Source organism: Pezoporus wallicus, unplaced genomic scaffold (genome assembly GCF_028554395.1).
Source record: "Pezoporus wallicus isolate ANWC-B61680 ecotype Strahan unplaced genomic scaffold, APGP_CSIRO_Pwel_v1 contig_13670, whole genome shotgun sequence".
NCBI classification, from domain to species: domain Eukaryota; kingdom Metazoa; phylum Chordata; class Aves; order Psittaciformes; family Psittacidae; genus Pezoporus; species Pezoporus wallicus.
In genome coordinates, this window is record NW_026642237.1 from 4,353 (window position 1) to 32,091 (window position 27,739).

At 38.8% G+C, this 27,739-nt stretch overlaps 1 long non-coding RNA gene across 1 annotated transcript; it reads left to right on the forward strand.

Moving 5' to 3' along the window:
* Positions 1-23,262: 23,262 nt before the first annotated feature.
* LOC130609340 (uncharacterized) lies at positions 23,263-25,457 on the forward strand. The gene is made up of 3 exons (XR_008974765.1): positions 23,263-23,474; positions 23,547-23,673; positions 25,228-25,457. It is a non-coding gene; the product is annotated as an uncharacterized LOC130609340 (long non-coding RNA).
* Positions 25,458-27,739: the final 2,282 nt, after the last annotated feature.

Below are 27,739 nucleotides of genomic sequence, written 5' to 3' on the forward strand. Positions count from 1 at the left end.
CTTATTGTTATCAGGTTTAGAAAACAGCTTTATTTGATGTTAGTAAGACCAAAGGAAATCAAAAGTTGGAATTTAAAAAGGTAAGATCTAAACTCAGCAGATTGCTGCTCCCCCTGCTCTGGGTATTTTGTTAATACAATAATGCCAACATAAAATCATAGAATCACAGAATCATAGAATGGTTTAGGTTGGAAAGGACCTTAAGATCATCTAGTTCCAACCCCCTGCCATGGGCAGAGACACCACGCACTAAACCATGTCACCCAAGACTTCATTCAAACTGGCCTTGAACACTGCCAGGGATGGAACATTTACCACTTCTTTGGGCAACCCATTCCAGTGCCTCACTACCCTCACAGAAAGAGCTTCTTCCTTATATCTAACCCGAACTTCCCGTGTTTAAGTTTAAATCCATTACCTCTGGTCCTACTGCTACAGTCCCTGGTGAAGAATCCCTCCCCAGCATCCCTATAGGCCCCCTTCAGATACTGGAAGGCTGCTATGAGGTCTCCACACAGCCTTCTCTTCTCCAGCCTGAACAGCCCCAACTTCCTCAGCCTGTCTTCGTATGGGAGGTGCTCCAGTCCTCTGATCATCCTCGTGGCCCTCCTCTGGATTTGTTCCAACAGCTTCATGTCTTTCTTATGTTGAAGACACCAGAGCTACACACAGTGCTCCAGGTGGGGTCTCACAAGAGCAGAGTAGAGGGGCAGGATCACCTCCTTCGACCTGCTGGTCACGCTCCTTTTGATGCAGCCCAGGATACGGTTGGCTTTCTGGGCTGCGAGTGCACAATGAGGCCAGCTCATGTTCAGTTTCTCATCAACCAACACCCCCAAGTCCTTCTCCACAGGGCTGCTCTGAATCTCTTCTTTGCCCAACCTGTAGCTGTGCCTGGGATTGCTGTGACCCAGCTGTAGGACCTTGTACTTGGCTTGGTTAAAATCTATGACGTTGTCTTTGGCCACCTCCCAAGCGTGTCAAGGTCCCTCTGGATGGTATCCCTTCCATTCAGTGTTATCAACCGAACCACACAGCTTTGAGTCATTGGCAAACTTGCTGAGGGTGCACTCAATCCCACTGTCCATGGGGCTAACAAAGACATTGAACAGCATCAATCTCAACACTAATCCCTGAAGGATACCACTTGTTACCCATCTCCAGTTGGACATTGAGCTGTTGACCACATCTCAGGGGCTGTGGACATACACCAGCTGAAAGTCACTGCACGAAGGCAAGACAGAGGTAATTTTGCAGGGTATTGCTATGGTGAACACTATTTCTTGAAAGTCAGCAGTGTCTGGAGAAGAAAGTATAGATAAAACAATAGAGATCAGCGTGGCAGGGACACAGTCATCCTGAATATTTCACCAAGTGTCCTCACAAAGAGGATGGCTTCTGCCCCTTCGTTAGGTACTCCTTCCATGTCTCAGAGCAGAGCCTGGAAAAGCTGGGTGGCATTGGTGGAAAAGTGGTGGCATTGGTGGAAAAGTGGTAGCCTACTGCAAGGAGATGGGAGTTAGCCCCAGTTGGGATTGTGGAAAGGATGGGTCATGTGTGACCCAAAGAGGCAAAAATAGCTTAGGCTGATGTGTGGGAGGAAGAAAAGCTGCGGCAGATATATAGTCGGTGAGAAAAATGGGCAGATCAGAAGGAAAGGCTTTGAATGAATGTGGAAGGTGTGTTGTGACACTTATCAAGGACCGAGAGAAAGACCTGTCAGGGCTGAGCTGGAAAAATAGTCTGGACAGCATTTCTAAGAGCAGAAGAAAAATGTTTTCATGTAGTAATACTACCATATAGAAAAAAAAAAATGAAGCCAAATTGTAGGTCTAACTAATTTGAATCAAATTTCTTGCAGGTCAGCTTACTTCATATTACAAATATTAGATTGTCTCCACATGAAGCTGGCTAAATTTGAGTATGTTTCTGCATTGAAGTGGAACAATGATTAGGAAGATGTAAGCTGTCTGTAGAAGGAGTATTGCAGCTGGTGAAGTTGTGTGGTGGAAGAACTTGTGGAGCATTTGTTAACAGTCCTAATCTGCCCATTAGAATGTTATTTGCCATTTATAACCCATATGACAGTCCCATATCTAAAAAAAAATTAAGAAATCAATTCTAAGCCCTGCTCTTTTGCACTATAGGATGTTCTCCTCTTAATTGTATGACCACCACTCCATTTAGGAAACATGTAATACCTGTACAGAGGGAACAGGTTTGGGAATATTTTTATTTTTGTTTTTCTCTTTTGGGGCACAAGAGGAGTCATTTATACTGGGATGTCTGTGGAAGTGACAACAGACAACAACATGATTATTTGTTATAGCCAGTATCCTAGCATATAGCAGTAATTCTATTATTTCTCTGTCAATTAGCAGCCTTTGTTTGGATTTGAATCCCAGTGAATTTTTAAAATGTATAAATTTGTTATGGAGTTTTAATATTGACTTGTGCTGCTGTTTGCTAAGTAAGTATTCCCAGAAATGCACTCAAATGGCATTGTGTTTGTTATGCTCCTGGGTTTAGTTGTTGGTTTTTTTTAAGGAGAAGAAAAAACCTGTTATTACCCACTGACCTCTTTTGTTATTATAATTTGTATTATTCAGGCTCATACTGATCACACAGTAAATAATGTTCAATTGCCTTTGATCACAAATAAGACAAAGTTTTCTCTGGTAATTAAATATTTTATTAACACTGTTGAAAATGCAAGAAAAGTATTTGCTAATTCCCTAATGCCCTGGGATCCCACAAAAGCTAAGATTCTTCACCATGTTCATAAGATTTAAATATTGCAGTATTGGACAGAGGGAAGGAGTGGCTTACTGGGAAAAATTAATGTTGTCGGGAAGGAACAACTGTATTTCTTTTTTCTGTAACTGGGAACAAGGAATGTGAAGCAGCCTAATACATTAGCTTTGAAGGGGTGGGGAAACGATGACTGTAGTTTGGAATCACAAGTCAGAAGAAAACCTAGAAAAAACCTTTGATAGCTTGAAAAGTTATTTTCATTGTTAAGGTATTATAACATCTAAATAAATTCCAAGATCCCCAGGGACCTCTTATTCAAGTATCTAAAGAAGGATTTCTGAACTTTACTGTGAATATCCAATACGTTTTGTAGCTTCAGTGACATTTTAAACTATATGGGTCATAGAAAGTTCTGTGGGAAAAATCCATCACTTTGTCCAGCTGTTTTCTTTTGGAGACAAACCCCCCAAAAACCTAATGATGTCCTCTTTTCCTAACCACTGGTACAGCTTTCTGTAGGTGAATTTCAGTAATAGATGCATGAAAAATATCAATGTCCATTTTTCATCCATGCTGGGAATAATCATCATGGGGAAAAGATTCCTTTGACAATGAGTTCAGCTTTCATAAGTAAAAAGTACAAGTCTTCCGAAAAAGGAAATATGTCTCCTAGTTTCTCTGTTTCCTATAAGAATCTGTACAGTAAAGTGGCCACAGGGCACCTAAACAGGCAGTTCAATATCTAATCTAGGGAGAAAAGCAATGTTTATACGGTCTTTGCATTTCATGCCAAAACCCTTTCTAAATTAGAAGAAAAAATCTGTGAGGGTCAGAATTTATGAGGCAAAGAACAGAACTTCAACTCATACTTTATCTAGAACAATTATATGCATCTGAGGAAAATATAATCCTTTAAAAAAAAATCCCAGCAATCAGTATAACAAATTAAAACAAAGTCTGCCTTCACTGCCGCTGGCAGTAAAGACAGACTTTATAGGCTAGTCAAGTTTGCTGTTTTGATGTTGTTACCCATGTAAAGAAGTTCTTCTAATGATAATTATTAAGAAAGGGAGGTCTAAAATGCTTAATACTTTCAGATTCCCCTAAAAAAAAAAAAGGATATAATTGCTTGTATTTTCATTGTTCTACTCAAACAGAGGTAGGTATGCATATTTATTGATTTATTTGAATATTTAAGCCTTAGCTCAAATACTCCTGCTCCCATTTTGAGATTCTAAAAGAATTGTGTACACCCAAAGCAAGAGTAAAGCTAATTCAAGTTACAGCTGGAAAGGGGCTCATAAATGATTCCTCTCAGTGCCAGAGATCACATGTAAATTATGACAAATGCCTCTTACAAGAAGCTGTGGTCTTGATTTTCTCATCAGTAAAGTGGGATACCAAAAAGAGTATGATTCCCCAGTACTTAAGAGGATGTTTTTAAGATTTTTTTTTTGCAGTGGCTGGAAATACAAATCACTGTATTTTTATTTAGATATAGATCACTTGACTAAACACATTATTTTCTTCTAATATACTGTAAGACTGGATTTATTGGCACCTAGTAGTCTGTGAATTCACATCCTCTGTAACAAATACTCATGTTCATTTTTAGTTGCTATGTTTAGAATTGCTGTGTTTGTATGTATGAAAACCAAACAAATCTCAAGCTGTTGCCAGATACCTGCTTATTTCAAAAGATAAAACCTCAGCATTTCACCTAGATCATCAGCAGGGTCTCTAACAGGCTATGCAGAAAGTCATAATTCTGGGAGAAGGAAATTAAACTGGCACTGTACTTGCCTCACCAAGCACTTGTGGACACATCAGGAAGAGATGCAACGTGCAGAGGCAGGGCTTCTTGCACCCATTAAGCATTTCAAACATCTGTCCCCAGTGTTGAAAGCTCTATGCTGGCATCTGTTGAATAGCAGATTATTTGCAGGGTTGTACGTCATGGGTTTAGCTCATCCTGATTTTGATATCTTTTATTCCCTGCATGCCTGCCATGATCTGAGATCTGCTGACACAGGATTTCTGTGTTTTGTAGCTTCCACCTCAAGACAAGGAATGCGGCTTTAGAGCTTGTACTGCTTTATGCTCACCTTTTTTGATGTTCATTCCCAATTGATTAAGTTAAAGCTTGACAGATGTTTGATATTCAAGCACTTCTTTCTGTCAAAGGCTTATTGACACTGCCTACTCTAGAGTGAGTGGAAACAAGTCTCCAATTCTCATCAGGAGACTGCAACCCGGGAATGCCTAACTTTTAATCAGAGCTGCCACAAATACTAACCATGGCTTGGGCATGGAAGGTCATGTCTTTACATGAATTCTACAAATTTCTTACCTCCTTAGCAAAATAAGCATTGAATCTCACAAACATTTCAATGATCTGATTTGCCATTTTGCATATAAAATTTTTTTTTCATCTACTGGGCAATAAATGTCACTTCTGTGTTAAGATATCATCAGACCTCTGAGGGAGTACCTGAGCTCCAAATCTGCATGCTTGTTGACTGATTTTATTGCTCTCCTTGGATGGAGTGCCCTGAGACGCATGAAGGCATGTTTTTTAATAAATACTACTCTTTATAACCCTGCTTCAAGTCTTTGTATGTTCTTATCTGGTTTTGTAATCTTACTGCATTCTTAAGCAGCTCTTTTGTTAGAAGTTTGGTAATCCTGAGCAAAAGGCTCTCTTACAAACAGAAATTCTTATTGTCCCCTGGACCAGTTTGCAGCCTTTTCATGTGGCTTAGCTGGGTGATTTCCACAGTCTGACCCATTTAGGGAGGGGACCTTTCTTGACACATGAGGCTTTGTAGTATACATTCATGGACAACAAAAAGTGTCACTGGGAGACTGGGGTCAGAACATGTTTCCTTAGACTCAGGTTACAGAGGCACCAATTGTGGTTATCTTGCAGGGTGCTTCCCAAGTCAGCACGTAGGGGACACAAACCCATGACTGTGACTCCTAGGCATCAGGGTAATGTAAAAAGCAATGGGAAGAATGAAGGAGAAGTGTGTCTATTAGTACTGTCTGAACACCACAAATGCAAGAAATTCAGTTTTACTCTTTAGATGTCCCAAAGCAATGTGGTAGGGTTGTGATCTGTCTGAAGCACTGGTGCACTACAATGTGTTTAAAGACTCATTGTTTCAAAGCCTACAAAGACCTTCACATTTGCCAGTTACCCTATAACTGCTGTAAGAAAAGCTAAGTCAAAAGAATGCAAAATAATTTCCTTAACTGAATCCAAATGTAGGTCGTGAGATGCCAATGGTTACAGAAGCAAGCAAGCAGCAATGAAAAAGGATAAAATCTACCTACATGCTGATTAGATCCAAAAGTTTCTTTTACTTGATATTGTCCAGTCAGGACCTGGTTATAATACTTCACACCTGCATGACTTAGTCTGAGGTTTTGAGGTCAGTCATTGCATATCTATTTTCCATTTACAGATGGTAGAAGGGATTTGGGAAATCACGCTTTTTTGGTCATGATCCAAAATGTGCCTGTAACAGTGCCCTAGCTCTAAATCAGGTAAAAGTTTCAGACTTCCAAACTATTTAATGCCCCTTCCAGGAAAATGTTAGTGACTCTCCTCATAGATAGGTGTGGTAATCACCTGCTCAGACAGTAAACAGAGTCAGCTAACAACTACTCTGGTGTTGGGCTAATGGTTAACGTAATGCAAGGCAGAAAACATATTTCTTTGGGTGTGGTAGTGCTTAAATGCCAGAATAAAGCATTTTATATATCACGTTTACCACTTCCTAAATGTGCTTTTTACTATCAAGTGATCTCATTAACTGAGTGTGATGACTATAACATATCATGTGGTCTCATACAGTAATAACTAGTGCTGACTGCAGCAGTGAACCAAATTTTTTCTATCTACTTCAAATCTCTTTTGAAGGATACTATGACAATACTTAACTTGGCTTAGAGTCTACCATTCCTGGCTATAAAGAATTGATTTTTTTTTCAAATGCACAGTTGCTCTGCTTATGTCTTTGCTATGCTAAGAACGTTGTCTCCTATAAATTTCACAACAAGCAGAAGTATGGGAGATGAGACAAATGCTACAAAGATGAAAAAGATCAGCTGGGAGGTGGCACTAAGCATAAATGCAGGACAATTAAATATAATTTGAAAGCTGGACTTCAGTGTAAATAAGAAGTTTGAAGGAAGAGAATGAACATGGATTAGAACAGATATGGTTTTGAACAGCTGCAAAAGAAAGACCCATGAACAAGGGATATGAGAACCTGAAATAAGATTGAAGAAGAAAACAATTCAATAGGTAAAGGTGAGAATAAAACAAGGAGGTGGAAGAAAATGAGGATAATGACAAGAAAAGAAGATGAGAAGAAAGTCAGCTTTGAGTTTATGTTATTCTAATAAATTTCTGCAGAACGTTGAGTGTTTTTAGAAGTTCCTGGCATTAAGGTCAAAGGAGGAACTGAGAAACATGTGTAAACTCACATGAAAACTCACATAGGCTTCCAACAAACCTGGGATTTCCATCTGCTGTTGCATTTAAAGGTCTGTCTAGAGAAAGCAAAGGTCCTGAAAGCAAAGATCTTGAAGGTAAGTACCTGAAGGTAAGTACAAGGAAAGATCCTGAAAGCAAAGATCCTGAAGGTAAGTACAGCAAGTCCTAAGAAAATCAGATGAGAGAGCAAACGAAGGTCTTCCCTGAGAGACTTTTAACAACCCAAAGTTTGCTCTCTGTCATCAAGATAGGAATTGTCATGTCATTTCAGCAGGGGAGACAGGAGCATGGCAGCATGGAGGGAAGCCACTTGTGCTGAGAGATCAAGTGGTGTAACTGAAGCAGTGGGAGAAATCGGTTTGTTCTTTCAACTTGTGGGGCATTCTGGGCTTCCTTTTCCTTACAGCCATCAGAGAGACACCCTTCATTCTCCCAGGCTCCTGGGTCTTTAGTAGCTCATCCAGTGCCCAGACAGCGACTACTTGGGAGCTGGCTTTTTGCTCTAAGCATTGGTCTTCTGTAGCCACCATGGCATCCACTTAAAGGAACCAAGAAATCAAGGATGCTGCAGAAATGAGCCTCATATAGGTATTGCAACAGGATAGTGATGTTCTCCATTTTGCAGTTAACAAAACTATTCATAGGACTGCCCACAGCTAGGAAATACAGGAAATGTAAGGAATACAGCAAGCAAAAGAGGCTAAACTAGGATCCTAGGCCCAGCCAAGGCAGCTTTCCCCTGCATTTGTGGCTGTGGTTTGGACAAAGGCATTGCAGGGCTGTTGCAGGACGTAGATGTGTGCACGTGTCTAGGGGACTTGAAGAGTAGAGGTTAGATGGAGAACTTCAAAGGCCTTGATATTGGATTGGTTTCTGCTAAAGATAAATCATACTCTGGATTTAAATCCCCTGCTAAAGTAATTAAAGTAAGCAAACATTTTCAAAAGCCAAAATTAACTTCAGTCTGCCTTGTAATCCTCCAGTGGCTGGAAGTGTCAAATCATTCTCCATCTGAGACCAAAATGTAATATCAGCCTCTATTTTTACTGTTCATTCCATACCACAAACGATTTAGAAACAAAAGGTGAAAATGACATTGGAAACTAAGATCCAAAGTTGGTAATTTTGTAGTTTAGGAGGAGAAACAGTGGGGGTGATTTTACATAAGCCGGCTTGCCTTCCCCAACATAGCTTCATCAAAGTGCTTTATTATATTATCGCTCATGCTTTTGTACTGTTTTCTAATATTGTACTGACTTGTCTGAATCACTTTGAAAACTAACGCTGCCTCCCTGTGAGACAAATCATTAAAATTCATAAACAGGCAGCCAAAAGCTTTAAGCACTTTTCCATTGACGCTGAGAAATGGAAGTGTCCTTATTTATCCTGATAGCATATTATTTCAAAGGGTGTCCACATCCATAGGGAGCTGCATTTTGATTGATAACATTTAGGGCTTGCTATGAAAGAAACTGATTCTCATTAGGGAGTTCTGTGACACAAACTAGTCAATGGTATCTCAAATCAGCACCATTTCAGTGTTTAATTGCATTCTTTTTCTACAAAAAATCCCCTTCACATTAGCATTAATTGCAAATCTATGCTGATGCATAGCAAAGGTCTGATCTTCTCAGGTAGCATGTGTGTATACCTGGGACTTCACTTTATATTGTCACTGCTGATTGTATGATCTTTCCCTCATTCTGGGAGAGTAGTGGGAGAAGGAGAGAGATAATTACTTGTCTCTGCTGCTGAGTCCAGCTGAGCTCACGTAACACAATTTAATACCAGTTGTGAAGTATATTTGGGCACTACATTGTTTTGGTTTGTCATTCTTACAAATATGCACTGGGAATAAAAATTTTTCTGCAAAATCATTCTCAAACTCAATTAAAAAAAAAAAATCACATGCTTTAGTCAAAGATGAAAACTTAAATACTTTGACACAATATAACCTCAAAAATAGAAGAATTTAAATGTATTAATTGGCAGCCACACCAATGCTAATCAATCAATAGGCCTTTGCAGGGATTTAATATGGAAAACATTTTAAACTTCAGAAGATAAAATCAACTAGGATAACATTTGCTTAGAAGTGTGTATAAATGTCTGTAGGATATACTCTTCATAAAGACTCCATATGGGCAAAGCTAGGATTGCAGATACACTATATGATACATTAGTAATTGATCAGTTGGCCTTCATTTTAGTGTCTTTGTAATTATCACACAAATGTGACATATAATATAGATATCAATATAACCTCCAAATTAAAACCTGACATTTATCTGTAGCTTAAGGTTATTCTGGAACTAGTGTCTTAGAACTAAAATAATTCTTGGGTTTAAGCTCAATTCATCTATCCAGGGAGTTCTGGTTGTACATTCAAGAGGAGGTTTTTTTCTGCTATCCACTCAAGCTAGTGCAGGTTCTGGCGAGAACTGGCATACTTGCACTTATCTACAGCAGTGGAATATCTTTCTAGACAGATAAAGATTGCAAAAAATTGTAAGATCAGTTCATCTACTGAGATGGACACTTTTGGGTAACACAGTTTACATGATAGAAATGTAATTATATACACTTACATATGTTTTCAGCAGCATAATTCCAAAACCACAAGCCTGCTACTCTAGGTTTTTAGATCTCTGGGGTCTGCCCTGTCCTTCCATGGTGTTTTGTAGATAAGCAAAATGTTTCTTGGACATCCTTCTTTCATGAAACCTAAGAGGTAACAAGCCAAAGTGCTAAACCTGCAAGCACAGCATTTACAAACACTGTTGCTGATGTTCACAGAAAATGTGTTGTTTACTGCCACGCAGAAAACGTAGATGTAGTGGTTTAAACCCAGTCAGGCAACTTGTTCACTCACTTCCCCCCCTTCTTGCCCTCCCCCTACTCTTGGAGGGATGGAGAGGAGAATCAAAAAGAATGCAACTCCCACGGGTTGAGATAAGAACAGTTTAGTAACTAAGGTATAACACAAATCCCTGCTGCTACCACCAATAATAACAATGATAAAGGAAATAACAAGGGAAGAGAATACAACACCTCAGCACCAGCCAACCGATAACTTGCCCCCCTCAGCCCGACCAAGCTCCGACCAAGCACCAACCAATACCTCCTCCAACCCTGCAGACTCCCAGCCCTTCTGGCTAACTCCCAGTTACCTCCTGGGCATGACGTGCTGTGGTATGGAATACCTCTTTGGCTAGCTTGGGTCAGGTGTCCTCTCTCTGCTTCCTCCCGGCTTCCCCCTCCTCCCTGACAGAGCATGAAGCTCACAAAGTCCTTGGCCAAACCAAAACATCATTGTTATCAGCTCTGTACCCGAGCTGAAAGTCAAAACACTGCACTGCACCAGCTACCAAGAAGGCGAAAAATGACTGCTACTGCTGAACCCAGGACAGTAGAGTATATTTGGGGAATATCAGATTAGAAGAGACTACACATAGGATTAAGATAATTTTTTTGAGTTTTACCTTTTATAACAAGACTCAAAGCAATCACATTATAGCGTGAATTCCCCAGTAGCTGTGATGGTGGCTTGCTTCAGTAAAAATGTTACTGATGACTTTTATTAAATGTGCCTTCAGAATAGCAGAAAGTACATCACTAGAGCACTTTGTATGTGAAAACTGTATGCTTTCTAGATTTGATGTATGAACTCCAACCCACTCTACAGAATTTTTCAACCTTGTGTTTGGTAAATCAACAAGAAGATGGTGACAATTTTTATTAAATGGGCTTCCAGCCAGTTTGTCAGACAAGAATGTTTGTACATACTTATCATAGCTTGTAGCCAAATTTGTTCTGGTTCTTAGTCACAAAGTTATGATTTCCCAAAGAAATCTTGCTATAGGCTATGAAGGCTATTTAATCAGAAATATTGATGTGATTTTGACTTTCAGTATTGTTAAATCCATAAAAATTTCAGCATTTCACCTGATTTTGTCTAGTCCATTCACTGAAAGGCTGAAGAGAATTCAGGAGGCAAAATAGAGGCACTCAGTTCAGAAGTTCTGGATTTGACCCAGACCCATTACTCTTAAAATTATATAGCCTGGTAAGGAATGCCCTTTGCAATATTCTTCACTCTGCCTGCCTCCAAAAAGTTGAGAGATCTTTTGCTTTGATATCCGCTTTGATAATCCCCCACTCTGGACCAACCAAGTTGCTCTTTTTCTGTATAATACAGCCTTGTAAACACAAGTTATTTTAAGTCAATTGTGTATTAGCTCTGTGAAGTCTGTGAATACTTGATGAAATGCTTTTTCCTTGCTGAAATATTCATGAAGCTAATTTTCAACAATCAACAAAATCGAGTCATGTTTTTAAAAAAGAAAACAACATCTTTCCATATCTGCATGTTGAATACAAATCCTCCCCCCCCCCCCCCCGAATAGAAGTGATCAGATTCACTTTTTGTATTTGCTCCTGATTTGATGAGAATTTGGAGTCCCAATCAGAGAGCAAGTAAATAGCTCCTTTATTATTACTTTGATTTCAGTTATCAGCCAGCCTCTTTTGGGAGTGAGTACATAGTACTGAATTTGGTACTGAATCTGGAGCACAACCCTGACCATTGCAGACACTAACATTTCTATGAGGATTTCATTTAATCTAATTCTCCAATATCTCAAAATTGTATGTTCCCTATTTCTCTCACACACACAGAGGTCTCACTAGTTTCCAACAAAGCACTTTGACTAATCTTTTCATACTGTCTAGGAGAAAACCTGAACTAGTATTTACTAGTATTAAGTCAACTGAAGTCCATCAAATCAGATTTGGCATAACCACTATTTTGGGGTGGTGTTTTTAGTTGCATGACATACCAAATTCAGGCTGAGGAGAAGATTAATTTGTAAAGGATTCTTTCTGTATGTCATTTTTGGCTTTGAACTCAGGAACATACTTAAAACTTTCCTAATTATGAGATCCAAAAAAAGATCACAAATGCCTTGAGGATAGCTCCTGTAGCACCTCTCATTTAGGTGAGCAATGTGGAGGTTTGACACAGCTTCAGTTCTGATAGAGAAGGATGCACAATTGTAATTACACAGCATGGTTTGGAAAAATGGGCAGTGGCAGCCTGGCAAATAGGCAGAGAGGCAAGAGACAATCTCCTTATCCACCCAGCAGTGCAGATTGGCCATCCTGTGAAAAAAAAAAACAGGACCTTGCATAACATACATAAGCTCTCTACAGGGCTTGTGCTGAGAAGCAGGCATTTGGAAAAGCCACATGGAGAAAATCACAGCCTTCCTGCTGAGCAAATTGCTCCCTAGAACTATCATGAAGGTTTCCAAAAAGCAACATGTTGAAAATCCTACCCATGCAGGGAGCTAAGGCACGCTTTTCAAACACCTAGTTCTTCTGTTCTGCTCAGATTCGCAGTCTGGGGCAGTCCCCAGAATCCAGAGACGAGTGGCTGTTTAGAAAGGACTGGGCTGGAGGGGGAGGAAGATGGTAGCTGGGTTTGCCTTAAGCAAAATAGTGGAGTGGTTGGAGTGTTTGCCTAGGAAAGACAGAAGAGAGGAATTACTTGCCTTCCTCAGCCTGAGGCTGTCAAAAACCTTATCTCCTATCTCTTTTCTAGGAAAGTGCAGTCAGCACCAGGCTGGCTGTGAAGCTGGCTGGAGGCAATCCCCACCCTTCCTGTGTAAGCTTTTCTCCTGGAAAACAAGAAATACAAGAAGCATTAGGAACAGGAGAAATACTGTCAGAGGGCACTGTAATGTGACTTGTTGCCAAAGGTTAGGTGAGCTCTAAGAGTGCCTATTGTAATGTTCATCTCCCAGAGGGCTTCAGAAGAAACACAGCTTGTTATTGAATCCTTGTTACTTTGTCAGCAGCTAAGTTTGGCACCAAAAAGATGGGCAGTTCTGGCCATCTGCATGGTGCTACCTGGGAACGTAGGAATCAGAAGAGGCACTGGGCAGCTCCAGTTGGCACCTGAACTTGGAAGGTCCAGAGCTGAAGCCCCAAACCTAAACAGAGGTGTCTTAGGATGTTCTGCGTAAATCCTGAAGTGGTTCTCATGTGGATCTTGCTGTAACTCTTCTTAAGACCTATGTGATTATAAATCCATTCAAGTAAATGCTTTTTTAAAAGAAAGGGTATTTTAACCCTTCCCGCCTCCTTCCTCCTTACCTCCCTTAGATTCAAAGCATTTTGCTTGTAGAAGAAGCTAAGTTGGAACACAAAACACTTTGGGAAATACAAATAAATTATGGTCACCATATAAGCAGCCCACATTTAAAAAAAAAAAAAAAAAGAAAAAAAAAAGGGAAAAAAAACCCAACAAAAAATCCAACCAAAAAAATCCCAGAAAAAGTTAGTTGCCAAAGGGCCAGGTTAAACAAGACAAGGATAATGCTAATTGTCCCTCTTGAGACTTACAGTTCATATATGATACATCTGAACAGGTTTGGGAGGGATGGGAGCTACGTGTTCACTGCTTGCTTAAATAGCTGATCTTTTTCTCACTTGGAAGGATTTGTAGGTATCACTCCTTTATGTAGATAACCTATCATTTCTCTATGTAGGTAAACTGTTCTTTTGGCTAACTTGGTTCTTCTATAACAAGTGAAATATTTTGGAACACACACCTAGCACAGCATAAACCTGAGCTTGCTGTAGGTATAAATTAGAAAAAGCACTCCTGGTCAGATAGAGTAAGGTGCATTTTAGTTTGTTGACTGTATTAGGTCTAGTGGAAACAAACAGAAAACACTGTCATGCTAACAGAGAGTGATGAGAAGAAATAATCTGGGCCTTTCAGAGGCAGTAAAAGTGCAGTAAGGCAAGAGGCTTTCAACACGTTCCTACAAGAAAGCTGTCTTTCTTACACTGAGAAGACAGGGGGCTCTGAGGTGTCCTTTGCCCATTATGGATCCACAGCTGTTCTTTAATCATATTTTGCTTAGCGTATGTCTTCAGTGCAAGATGTAATGTGCATTCCACAGCCTGACAAACCTGTTTGTGTTCACTAACAGAGCAGTGAATTGCTTCTCTCAAACCTTTTGAATGTTTTAGGTTTTGTTTGATCCTGTGTTTTGTTGGCACACTTTTATGATGCTATTACTACAAGTGAGTACAAATGTCCTTATTACAGAACTAATGTAGGCAGCATTGTCAGTCTCTGGATACCAAAGTCTTGTCCACATGTGGAAATTAAGAAATACATTAATGTGATGATACACTGCTGTACAACTTTTCTGTATATCTCTACATTTACATACTTATTCTCCATTAAAAGTGTTGCTTGTTTGTTTTAATTCAGTATCCTTTGGAAACAGGTTAAGCTAAAAAGAAAAAAAATACAGTTTCTACTTTCATTGAAAGTTAACTAGGATTGGACTAAAATGTAAATTTAAAATACATTTTTTTTTCCCAAGCATATATGAAAGAGAATAATAGGAATATCTCATTCAAGTTTAATTTAATTGCCTTTAGAAGTGAATTTTTAAAAAATTATTCTTTCATTGATACATGTTCCACATTAAGTTATTCAAGAATAAATCTGGAGTATTTATTCTCAAAATAACTATATTTGCATAATTCCATGTGATATTTTGGGGTAGAACAAATTATTCTGTTTTATATACTTTAATATGGACTACTTCCCACATAGAAAAGATTTGATTATTTGGCCCAGTCGTGCTCCATTTGCCCATAAAAATAGCATCAGGAAGACAGATAACTGGTGGAATCCTGATAGATGATGTCAACTGTTAGTTGACTGGTTTCTGAAGGAATGCCTAATCCTGGTCTTGTCATCTTCATTTTGGCAATATCTCTTTGTATAATCCAGGGTAATTTTGCTTGCATGAGACACCAGGATTAGGCTTTGTGATTAACTGCATCTCTGAGCTGCCTGCCTGAATCCAGTTTGTATTCTGTGGACAGCTTGATGCTGCAGTACACAGACTATAATGCATGGGATTTCAGCCTTTGGTTCATTGTTCTCTGAACCTTTGTTAAAAATCAGCCATTTATGTCCTGATTTCGAGTCTAGTCCATATTCTGCATATCTTCTCCATAACTCATGAAGAGGACGTACTGTAGCATTGCAAAGAATGACTAATTCTTTCTCTATTATGATGAGTCACTATTTGTTGTTTTAAGAAACCAGCTTCTCAAATCATGGCTTTCCCTTCAGTTTGTTTTTTTTTTTTTCTTTTATTCTTTTCATTTTTTCTCCTTTCATATTTACTATTTATCAGTCTCAGCAGATAAGAGACTTCTACATTTTTCATATAATTTTTCCTCCAGTATCTTCCCTTAATTATTGTCTGTAGAATTTTTACCTCCTACATGAAGATTTAAGAAAAGATCATTCAAGTATTTAACAAGATGAATAATTTAGCATTTGAAAGACATATTCTCTCAATGCTACAATTAAAGCAGAGTTGCTCCTTACAATTACATATAAAGAAATTTTCTATCTAAGGCCGTTGATTAATCATATCTTCCTTTTTTCCACTGACTAGCTGTCTAAATATACATGCCTTCTGCATTTGCCTTCAGCACAGACTTCCAAACTTTTGCTGTTACAGCTATCTATAGCCAATTTATTACAGAAACAAACAGTTAGGTGTTGTGCTTTTGATAAAATTTGGGTAATTTTGAGACTGAAGTAATTTTTTATATTTACTATTTCCTTTGGACTGATTTATGGCCAAGGCATGCAGCGGAGATATTTCAGTTTGCAGATTTTGCTTCTTTTCAAATTTGCCCTCCATTTTATGGTATACAGAGCAGTTTACTGTTCATTAAGCCAATGTAATAAAATTATTGTGTCTTTTGGCAATGTTATGTACTTCAAACAATAGAATTCTTTTGAAAATACCAGCTAGCAGTACATTCTGGTGCCACACATTTCAGTCTTGTGAAATGATTGTTTTTGTTTGCTTTGGGTTGGATCAGTAATTTAAGCACATTTTAAAAATTGCCTAGTTATAACTTACTTTCTTTTATTCATTATATTTTTAATGCTTGTGTGCCTTGCAATGCCTGAATTGGCTGAATCATTAACTCTTGGTGAAGAGAACTAAAGATTTAAGACATAGTCTATCTTTCTGTTGAAGGGATGTTGGCATGCACTTAACTTTTAAAATCTGCCCCCTTGGTAACTATGACAACTAGTGATAGGTTGTGGGGTATTACAAGCAAATACGGAAAAAGTAGTGAATAGCATAAAGGGTAAGAAAAATATATCTTCAAGATTAGTTACTGTCTGTTTCCTCACTGCATTTATTTGCAGCCTTGATAGTAAAGGCACACTACAAGCACCTCAAATTAGGTCCAAGCTTGTTCGCATCCCAGATGCTGTGTCCTTATTATGTGTGAGTGGCTGTAAAGAAACAAAAGAATAAAAAAAAAAAAATAGAGACATTATGTGAAATGAGGTTTTCTTTTAGGGTCCTTGGTCTTTTTTCTGGATACAGCTACATCCCTGTGTGAGGCTTTTTTTTCCGTAGAGAACGCAAATGCAGACTGCAGGCTATGGGGACTTCATGGTCCACCTGGACCTGTAGCTCTCCCTACTCAACTGCTATTCAGGTTCAGGAACTGAGGAAACAGTCTTCAAATGAGGAACAGTCTTTGCAGGGTGCGGTGACTGTCAGCATCCTTCATGAGCCAGAAAGGGGAGGAAAGGTGTGTTGACCTCCAGCATGTGAACCAAGACCCTTCAGGCACTTACAATCATGGAGAGAAACCGCAGAGCTAAAATCACCTACTGGAAACCTCTGTCCATGATTCAAATCTTCCTTGGGATGTTTCTGGCCTGAAAAAAGAGAGCCCCTGGGCCCATTCTCAGGGACTGGTGTCAGCTACTCGGAAAGAGACAACAAGAACTCTAGAGTACAGGTCTGTTTGGCCTGCAGATCCCTCCAGGACTCCTTGGAGTCAGGCAGTGCTCTTGGAGACAGAAGAAACTTACCCTAGGAATACTAAGATACTGTTTCCTGCTTTCCTGCTGGACACCTGATGGAAAGCAAGAAAGCAGTGCCTACCACTGCAGAAAGGAGAGGCAAAAGAAGAGTGAAGAAGCACAGAGGACTGGTTTTGTTGAATAATTTGCAAATCTGTAGGCAGTATTTATCATCTGAATAAAAAACATCCTTGTGTACTAGTTTTCCTGATAAGACAGAACCTTTATCAAGTGTGCCTTCATTTGATGTAGCTTTTTAGACAAACTGGTATCAAGCCAGTTAAAATAAAAGAGGAGACACAGCCTCAGTCCATGGAGTCAGCCACAAGCCAAAGGAGTCATTCTAACCATTGGAAATCACCTGAAGAAACCAAGCCTGAAATCCCAAAAGCAGCTGGGGCCTGCAAGTGTTGCAGTGGATTTGGGGTAGGGCTTAGGTTGGTGCAAGGCAGCACTGAGCAGCAAGGTACAGAGTATTTATCATTACAAAAAGAGCAGTGTTACCATGAACAAGGGAAAATTTAAGGAGAGGGTTGAATTAGGATAATGAGGGTGCTTAGTACTTGCAGAGCCTCTTCTTGTGCTCAAAGGGCTAGGGACAAAAAATCACAGTGCTTATTTAAAAGTTTTAAAGAGTAGCTGGTGTGGTTTGTGTCACAGTCTGTAAAGTTTATGGCTGGCCAGGAGTGTTTCTGGCATACAGGCAGAGAATCAGCACAGCTGCAGCATTTGCTGTTTTGCTGTTTGTATGCAGATGTGCCTGTGATGCTTTTGTCTTTCCAATCCACTCTTCCTAATGGAGCCTACAAATAAGAAAAAGCTATAAAAACCCTTGCACATCACACTTAAGTGTGATTTGTGAGAAAGGAGGTTTGTGAATGCTGGTTTAATCAAAAGTTAATTTTTAAAATCTTGATCTTTGAATCACAAGGACATTTACTACCAATTTATTCCATTTCTGAATCCCTTTTGGTAGCATATTAGGCTGTGTGAATGACAGAATGATTTTGTCAGTAAAATTCCTTCTGATCTGCTTCTGCATTTCATGTTGTCTTCTACCACATTTTAAAATATTTTTTGAGCTGAGGAAGGTGAAAACATTGAGTAAGTCCAGGGTTATAAACACTTAGAAATATTTCAGTGGAGAAAGTACAAGCTGCAGGGATGCCTGAAATACACATTCTGCCTGATGAATGTGCTCGAATTCTTTGGGTGCACTATAAATTGTCAGCCAAAAGTGAAACAAATACAAATAATTTTATTCAGAAGACAAAGCTGTGTCTCACAGAGGAAAAATAAGAAACATTGGTTGTAGAACACCAGTGGATTTTTTTAATGTATGTCTGTTCAGTATTTGACCTGTTTTTTCTTTTTCCTGCATCTTTCTTATATCTTCAACGTTCTTTAACAAAATTGCAAGACAGAAGTAAAAGAACAAAATATTATAGCTTGTACCAGTAAAAATATTAAAAAAAATAAAACAGATTTCTCTTGGGTGCTTGGTGTGCTCTTGGCAGCCCATTTTCAAACTAGTGTAGGATACTCCAGCATAGTCCTGGACTATGACTTTTTTGAGTCAGCTCAATCTGTGTCTTAATACTTGCTTAAAGGTTTAGGTAGTGTGGATGTCAACATGATATTCCATGTGTTTACATGCACTGCTCATTCAGTTGCAGGATAGATCACTTCTTGGTATACTGAACATATTTCTTCTCTTAATGCAAACTAATTCCATATGCTCCACTTGTGACTGTCTCATCAAAATATCGAAGGAAGTCTGTATGGCTCTAATTTTTTGTTTCTATAGAAGAAAGCTTTGAAGTTGCTATCTATGTAACCAGGTCTCAAATATGCACTATAACTGAACAGAATTAATAAAATTAGGCTTATTACTCACATTTTTGTGCTAAAGGCATTTCTTTTTATGGCATATATTCATAAGTCTTGTTATAGTACTAATGTAGGAAGTGGTAATTTCACCTTTTATCCAATATTATGTAATTTTAAACATCAAATTAATGTCCATATGTTCTGGTTGAGTCTACCATATCTGCATGAAGTTATCTTTCAACCCACATTCTCTCCGGTAGCCAGTGATACACCTCTGTAAATGATCCTGAAAGAAGGAATTGTGTTACTTCTGAATTACTAACTTTTAATGATTTTCTTTTGCCACCAGAAAAAATCATCAGAAAAGGCACCCTCCTTCAATTTAGGGGACCGAAACACAATGGGAATTTCCTTGGGAGAAGTCTTTCCCCTACTTACTCATGTAATTAACTTTTGTCTTTTGTATCAGGCTTATTAAGCTCACTGCTGTGTTTTGAAATTATGCCCTTAGACCTTTCATAGAATTAATTATTACCTCTTTGTCTCTGCTTGGGGCCTGAAAATTCTACCCTTTCTCAGAGGCTTGAAATAACAACTTTTTTCAAAATATATTTCTATAAATGCTTTGTGATACCTCAAAGTCCAATGACTTTCCTTCCTTCAGTTAATTCTCTTGTTCTTTGAAGGCCTGCTTTTTCCTATTTAAAGACAAAAAGAAGGCCTAAAATTGTTTGGGAACTGGAAGCTGTTGAAGAGGTTGCTGGACCCTGTGGTCAAAGTAAAAAGCAAGATTTTCTGTGTTTCTCCTTCTGTGTTTGTCTCTTACACCTTGATCCAAAAAAAAATTTTTAAGAAAAAACAAACAAAAAGCACAAACCACAACAAAATAAAACAAGGTAGAAGAGTTTACTCTGAGGCTTTTCTTTCCTGTTTTAATAAAAATTCTTCATTATATTGATGCTGATACTTTTGTTTAGGAAATTACTGAACTGTAGCTAATATCATGTTTGTGTTTTAACATTAAATATTTTTAAAATGTTGAAAGAATGACTTTAAAGTTCTTTAATTTCAAGTGGAATTTCAACTGAAGGGTTTGAAATGCAACGTAATAAACAAAGCTAGGAAAACAAAGTAATTTTCAACCTACAGGTTGCTGGAACTTTTAGAGATTATTCAAGTAAGGCAGAAAAGTTCATGGGATCTAGACACCTAACTCCATTGGGCTCCTCTGTATAGTTAATAATGAGTGTTCTATATGAAATATTTTAGTACTTTCTGTACCAGAATAACAGAGCTGCACTATCTGTTCCTGGCCTGAGATACACGAGTTCAGAAGAACTGAAGTTAAGGTCTCTAGGGTACGTGTTGTGTAAACTTAGTGGTGAATTATGTCACTCATGAAGTAAGTAGAAGTAATGTGTCTGAAGTAAGTAGTCGTAATGTGTCTGAAGCAGTTGATGGCATCTCAGCATCACTGCCCACCTGGCTCTCTCCAACAGATTCTGGGAACATCTTGAAAATCCCACAGATGCATTCTGTTGCTTGTTAAAGCAAGGTGACCAGAGAGTCCTTGATGTCTTACCAAATGTTTGGTGTTTTTTTTCACCAATTCTGCACTTCTGAAAACTATTTTTGTCTCTTAAAAATATTTGGGAATATGAGCAGGCAAAAGATATGTTCATGGAGACAATACTGGCTGCACCCAGCCAAGATGTACTTACTAGTTAGACACTAAGTTAGTCACCAAGTTAGTCACCAATGTGATTTTGTGTCTTGGGTAACATCAGCATAAACCAATCTGGAGCAGTTTAGCCATGTCAGTGTTTAGCAGTTTAGCCAGGCAGGGACATATTTACATCTTTTGCTAGTACTCTAAAAAAGGCATCTTGCTTATTCTTCAGTGTTAATCTTTCTGTCAGCTATCAGTAAATATCTGTCAGTAGATTTTTCAAAACTTTAATTTAACCTACCTGCTCCACCTGCATCTTCTGGCTTAGTTAATTATTGCTGTTTCCTCATTTATTGCTATCTGGATCTGCTGTACTTGTCTTTTCCTAACAGGCTGAAAAGCAGAAGTGGAAGGGAGAAGTCACTGTTGCCTACACATTCCTTCAAAAGTGTACAGATTCTTACTTCATGCAAAATGGCTGGCCTGATCTCACTGTTTCAATTGTTCAGATCTGCTTCTCCTACATTATCTGTCATGCTTATAACAGTTATCCCCATTGACCATAACAAAAACTTTTACGGCATTTGATGATGTCACTTTCATTCCTTTAATGACTCAATCCACAAGCTACCAGATGTTATCCACCTGCCAGTACTGAAGCCAACTTGATCTCTGCTAATCGAGAGCTTTATGCAGTTTTCCAATCTGTTTGCCAAATTATTTGAAGGCATTTTTGATATTGAAACGGCATGGCAAATGGCAAGAGACTTACTGGTTTGTCTTCATTAAAGGTGACAATATTTCAATCAGATTCATTCAATTTTAACTGCCCTTCACTTAGAAACATCATTAAAGATTCTAAACAGCTTAGGAGAAAATATTACTTACAAAAGCTTAAAAATCTCAGCTGGGAATCCATCTGTGCCTGTAGCTTTTTTTCTTGTTGTCAACTACTTAATTACCTGGCTAATTTCCTGATGCAGAATTTGTGTCTCCTGTCTAAGCTGCTACATCTAACTTGGGGGGGGATTTTCTCCATCAAGAGTGATGTAAATAGCTATTTCTCCCAGTGGAAATATAGTCTTCATGCAGTGTGTGTGTTTAGTCTGATGGCCTTAGTGTTAGACAACTTGGTTCTTGTGCTGTTATTTTTGTTGTTGTATTTTTGAATTCTCAGCTGCAATTGTTCCTTTCTAAACCATCGGGTTTGTTTTATTATTTTTCCAAAGAAATATCTCTGTGTTAATTGGATGAGAGACTTGCTTTCATTACATTTTGATGTTCCTGAACAGTTTTGTCCAGCTTTTTTATGTATTTTAATTGTTTTGGTAGGTTCATCAGTCACTAATCACATAGTTGAAGAGCCATTTTTAATGACATCTGTGTGGTTATAGAATATTTGACTTATGTTGTTGGTTGTTGTCTAAAAATAACAGTCTGGGCTTTATTCTGAAGTGGAGAGGAACTCGGCATGAATAAACTGAGATGGAGCCATACCTAGTTCTATACGTCTGTAGTTTGGAACCTGTGAGCAAGTGGTAATTATCAGGAATAAGTTACAGTTAATTCATGGACAAGTGAGTATGAGTTATGGTATCTGAAGCATAGCAGCATTGCATTTTAGGCAATGTTTGGTCACAGAAAACATTCTAGTGTCCTGGGCTGCAAAATCTGTGCTAATTACTTATAACTGTGGTGTCTCCTCTTCTTCATGAGGAAAGGAAGTATCAGAATAAGTAAGAGTGAATCCTATTGAGCTCAAAATAGTGTTGTGAGTTTTGGCTGTTTCATTAGTGCTTTGCAAAGTGGTTTTAAATCTTTGATTAGAAAGTGGCACTAGAATGAACATTACTGAGGTTGAGATTTTCTTCTAGTGTTTCAGAGCCCATAGAGAGAAAACAGTTGTCTTAACTGCTAACAATCCTGTGGAAAATAAAATCAAACATGAATGCTTTCATTTTAAAACAGATTAGCCAAATGAACATCAGAAATGTGTAACATCAGAAATCAGTGGTCCAAATGGGCCTTCTAGAAGTTTTGTAGATTGCACCATACTTTGGGGAATTTTGATTGTGCAAAACTTGATATAAGAAGGTTGTCACCAATCTGATAACTGCTGCTACAGCCTCTGCCAAGAGGACAGAAACCAGTGAACAGCTTCAAGTATTAATCACGTCTGTCTTCATTTCTCCCATATGTAAGAACTGTTCTGTATTATAAGGGTTAGATGGCAGCTGATGGCAGCCTGCATACCAGGGGATATGGCAGTCTTGCATTCTCTTTTTGTGCCCAAAGAAATGGTAGATGCAAGTAAGATATTAAATTCAAGGAAACTGTATACCATAGCTGGGAGAATTCAGTAAATACTACACAGATCAGCTAATCCTTCTTTTATTGCTAACTTCAGTTAGCTCTTTGCATACACGTACAGTGCACTTTTTCTTTTAAGCATCATATTTTTCCATAAAGGATTGAAGTAGCTTTGAGCACTACCTGGCAACAACACCCTTGCCTCTTCTAATAGTTCCAGCATTGCTTTCCAGGAGTGTGGCTCATCTACAGCATTGAGACAGAGCCCTATGGCAGGAAGGCTGCAGAGTCCTGCCATGTCAGAAGGAGAAGGGAGGTCACTGGGCAACCCTTACTCATGGGGAGTGTGCGCTCATTGCAGCATCAGACCTGCCTCTTTCCTTCTCTTGACCTGCACAGACCAGGAGCAGTCCTTGAGTGCTGTACCTGGGATGTTGCAGATGGAGCCACATGCCTGTAAAACAGTGAGCGTGTCTGCAGATGCAAACAGGTTGCATGGAAATCACATCACTTCCTCATCCTCATCTTCTCCTCAGGTTCTAATTGAAAAGAGGCTGCCACTGCTTCCCAAACAATTGAAAACCGCACAAAACCAAACTTGGGGTTAGAACTCCCTCTTTGACTTTGGTTCAACACTGTCAGCTGGAAAACTTCCATCCAGAGGTGGGTGTGAACCTCTGGCTTTTTAAGTTGGTCTGAATGTACTGCTGCTGCCCTTGCTTTCCAGAAAATGTCATAAATTGTTTAAAGAAAAGAAAGAAAGATGTTTCCCAAGAAAAGTGTAAACATTCCCAGTGCTGCTCAGCAGAAATATGCTATGGCCTTTATCCACAGGGAAGGCAGAGGAAATTGGGACTTCACCTTTCTGACCTCTTGCAGGAAAAAAAATGTGTCCAACCCATATAATTGTATTTTGATGTCAGCCTTCAACAAAGTTCCAGATAAAGAGAGATGAAGGCTCCCTTCCCCATCCTCCTGAGAATAAGTTTTGATTCATAACAGGAAAAAAGAATGGTATTATTATGTCACCTTTGTATGACAGAAAACTGTTTTGATTTTTTGAACTTCCTTCTTGGAGGCATATAAATACACAAGCCTCTTAAAAAGCCTAGCAGGGAGTTTTCTGAGTCCATGCACCATAGGCAGTTCACAGTCAGTACACATTTCTGCTAGTGGAGCTGTATCCGCATCTTAAAATCTAGATGCTAAGCAGACACCTGTGTTCAATCAGGCATCTTGACCATGCTGCTTGCTCTTAAGGTGTAACCATGCTGGCAAACTGAGCAATTTTGTTGCAGGACCAGGAAGCAGAACAGCCATGAGGCATGCATTTGTCCTGAGCAGGGGCATTGCAGCAAGCCGGGGGGGGGGGCTGTTCGGATCAGGAGGAGATGCCACCCTGATGTAAGAGGGAAGATTCCCAAATTCTCTGTGTTCTAGAGGAAGGCAATACACTATTCTGTGTACAGAGGAAGGCTGGTGCTGGTGGGGCAAGGGGAAGGATGGAGAAATGAGAAGGGGAGCAAGAGATGTTCAGTGTGAGAGAGGTTGACTTGGAGTTGTCCCGAAGGCTGTCAGGGGAAGATACGTTCATGCCAATGCTAGTGTGGTATCGAGGCAGTTTTGATTTCTGAGGAGTTCAGAGCCCTGGGTCCTTTCCAAGGCCTTGGGATGGGGTTGTGCTAACAGTGTGCATTTGCTGGCATACAGCAAGATGTATGCCCAGTTTTTTCCTGAAGGTGCCCTATGTAATTCGGGAGCAGAGCAAGTTTTACTCTGAGTTTCCAGCAACCTGTTTACTCATGTAAATAAGGTCAAATTTGAAAAGATCAATCAGCCTTTTATGACTGAAATGTCCCTTCAGTACTTAAAAATATGCAACCATGGGTGCTCTAAAAGGACATCAGAATTACCGGTATGTGTTTTGGAGTCTGCTCTCCATCAATAAAGATGTCATTTGCTTCCTGACTTGCCCTTAAACTTCAGAATTGCCAATAAAGGTTGTGGAAAAGCCACAAAACTCAGGATTTTTGCTAAAAATAGAATCCTTTTGTTCTTTCCCAATAAGGATGTCTTTAGAAAAAGCCAGTGGCAAAGCTTACAACTGAATGTCTGCATCACAAGAGTGATGGCACCACAAACCGCAAATAATAATCCTAGCAAATAAGGGAGGATAATAATACTTTCTATGCATTTCTTTCTGCTTTCCCTTTGTAGGCTGATGTCGTCATTACGAATTGTCAGTTCCTAGTATCACAGCTAATGCTCTGGTGGTTTTGTTAGAAAGACAGTTGCTGTAGTGGCAGCAGCTAATTGTTCTTTGGATTTGTCTTTCATTGTAGAATTTTATGAATAAGTTTGTAAGTGAACTTGAACCCTATTTGAGTCACTTGGGTTTGTCCCCTCTTGCTGCTAGCTTTATTCCCAGGTTAAACCATCTGTCTAACAAAAAGTACCTGTTTCCAGAAATAGCTAAGGGGCACTAAGAAAAGCGTTTGACACTAAAATAGAGCAGTAAAAGTACAGTATTGGCAGCCTTAGGTTTCAGAAATGCTTTCACTGTATTATCGTCAGCTTTTCCAAAAGCTGCAGTAGCCTCTGGTGACCTGTCTGCAAACACTTCCATTACAAAGAATAATAAGTGAGGTTATCCTTTGTCAGTTCTCTTTCAACATGCTCTTAGGAAAATAGCAGAATGTCTCATCAGACAAATGAAAAGCAAGGAGAAGTATAAAGGAATGTTACCAATAGGCAACAATGTAATTGCTGAATGGGGATGATACTGCTTATAATTCTGGTTTTCCTGCAGTTGTCTTCAATCCCAGAAGCCTCATTTTCAGCAGGATCAAACCCCTGCACTATTCAACAGTTTTCCCTTTAGTATAGGAGGTAATTTACCATTTCAGTTGGCCTCGCAGTGACTGAAATATTTAGGGGATTTGTGTAGTGACAGAAATAGATAAGATGTTTGAGGCAAACGGCTTAGTTCTGTTTTGGAAAATCTCCATGGGATTTAAGAGGATGCACTGATGTAATACAATTGGTGGGTTTATTAAAATTCTTTCTGAATAACATCTATGGTAAAAGTATTTCTGAATAACATCTATGGTAAATCTATTCCCATTACAAAGTCTTCCCTCTCTCCTACCACCCCCCTGCATAATATCCTTCCTGAATGAGTCAGAAACCTGTCTAGAGATGTAAATAATACAGCAACAAAAAATACAGAAATATTTTTAAAATTTATTTATTGTCTTTATAGTTCTATATAGCTGTGAAAATCACCAACAAACAGATCTTCCAGTGCAAGCTAAAGCTTCAGGCAGATTCAAGTCATTGTTTAAAAAAAAGTCAGAAGTAGCAGATTATCTGTTTGTTTATATACTATTTCTAGCTTGCTTAATCACAGTTCACAAACAAAAGTAAGGGTACTGACAGTCGATGTAGCACTGAGTCCAAGCACATCTATGTCTATGTGCATATGTACAAATGAAGACACATGCATTCACCGATATGGAACTAGATTGCTCACACACACTGGTAAAAGATTATTACTAATGATGCACTCAAAAAAATAAGAAATAGCAAAAACTGAATGTTGCTGGGGCAACCTTAATTTGGTTTCCTGGCGTCTTTGCTGCAACAGAAGCTGTTTGGAAATTTTTCTATGCAATGTTTTTGTCACAAAACACCAATCTATCAATATCAAGACACTCCTGTGCACATTCTGGTTTTGGGAAACATTTTCTCTAAGCCCAGACTGGAATTTTTATGATGCAAGAGTCAATTCAGGACTGGTTCAGACCAGTTTTGTAAACTTGGCTTGTTGCAGAAGGCAGCCCTATCTAGGTGACTTCCAGGTGACTTTCCAAGCCTGGCCTCTATTTTATTTCCTGGTTTTCTGACTTGTGGCAGTAGAACCATGTTGCAGAAATGCTGAATGCTCACAGCTGAAGCTGTAGTTAGTGGAAGACAAGCTCTGGAAATACAATACTAAATAATTATAAGAAACAGGTTGCAAACATTTGAAATTGCTTACCAACTTTGACTGTCTGTGCCTCTCTTCTTGATCTGTGAAACGATTCATTAACATTTGTGTATCATCAGTATAACACTATTATGGTAAGCACCACAGAAAGCCCTTAAGGAAATTTTATATTCTTTTTTGAAAGCAGACTTGAATAGTGTTCAATGAATAACGCATTAGGCAACAGTGTATTGAACAAGGAAATAATGAAATATTAAACATCTACAGGGCACTGCCTTTCCTAAGTAATTTAATGAGGCAGAGGTCTTGTGAGAAGAAACCTCTGGGTGACTGTGTCACCATACATCAGGACAATACATATGTACAACAGAGGTTGAAGTAAGGTTGCACAGACAGCCTTAATGCTGGGATTTCCTAAATCCTGAATGCTTAACTTTGTCATCTTTTAGAAGAACAGTATTCAGGTGGGCTTTCTGTGGGTAATACATGTATAATCTGCAGAGAAATTATATGCCAAATGTTAGGAATATTTCATTGGGATGAGTTTCATTGATCTTATTATTTCTAAACAGTCAGTAATTGGAATTATATTTAATTAACATATTCACTAAAGTTACATACATTGGTCTATGCAGAAGTCAGACAAGCAATAATTTTTCCATTAATATGTTTTCAAGGCCTCCACGCAAAGCTGGGATATGATATTTCCTGTACACACAAGATTACCCCATACTTGCCCCC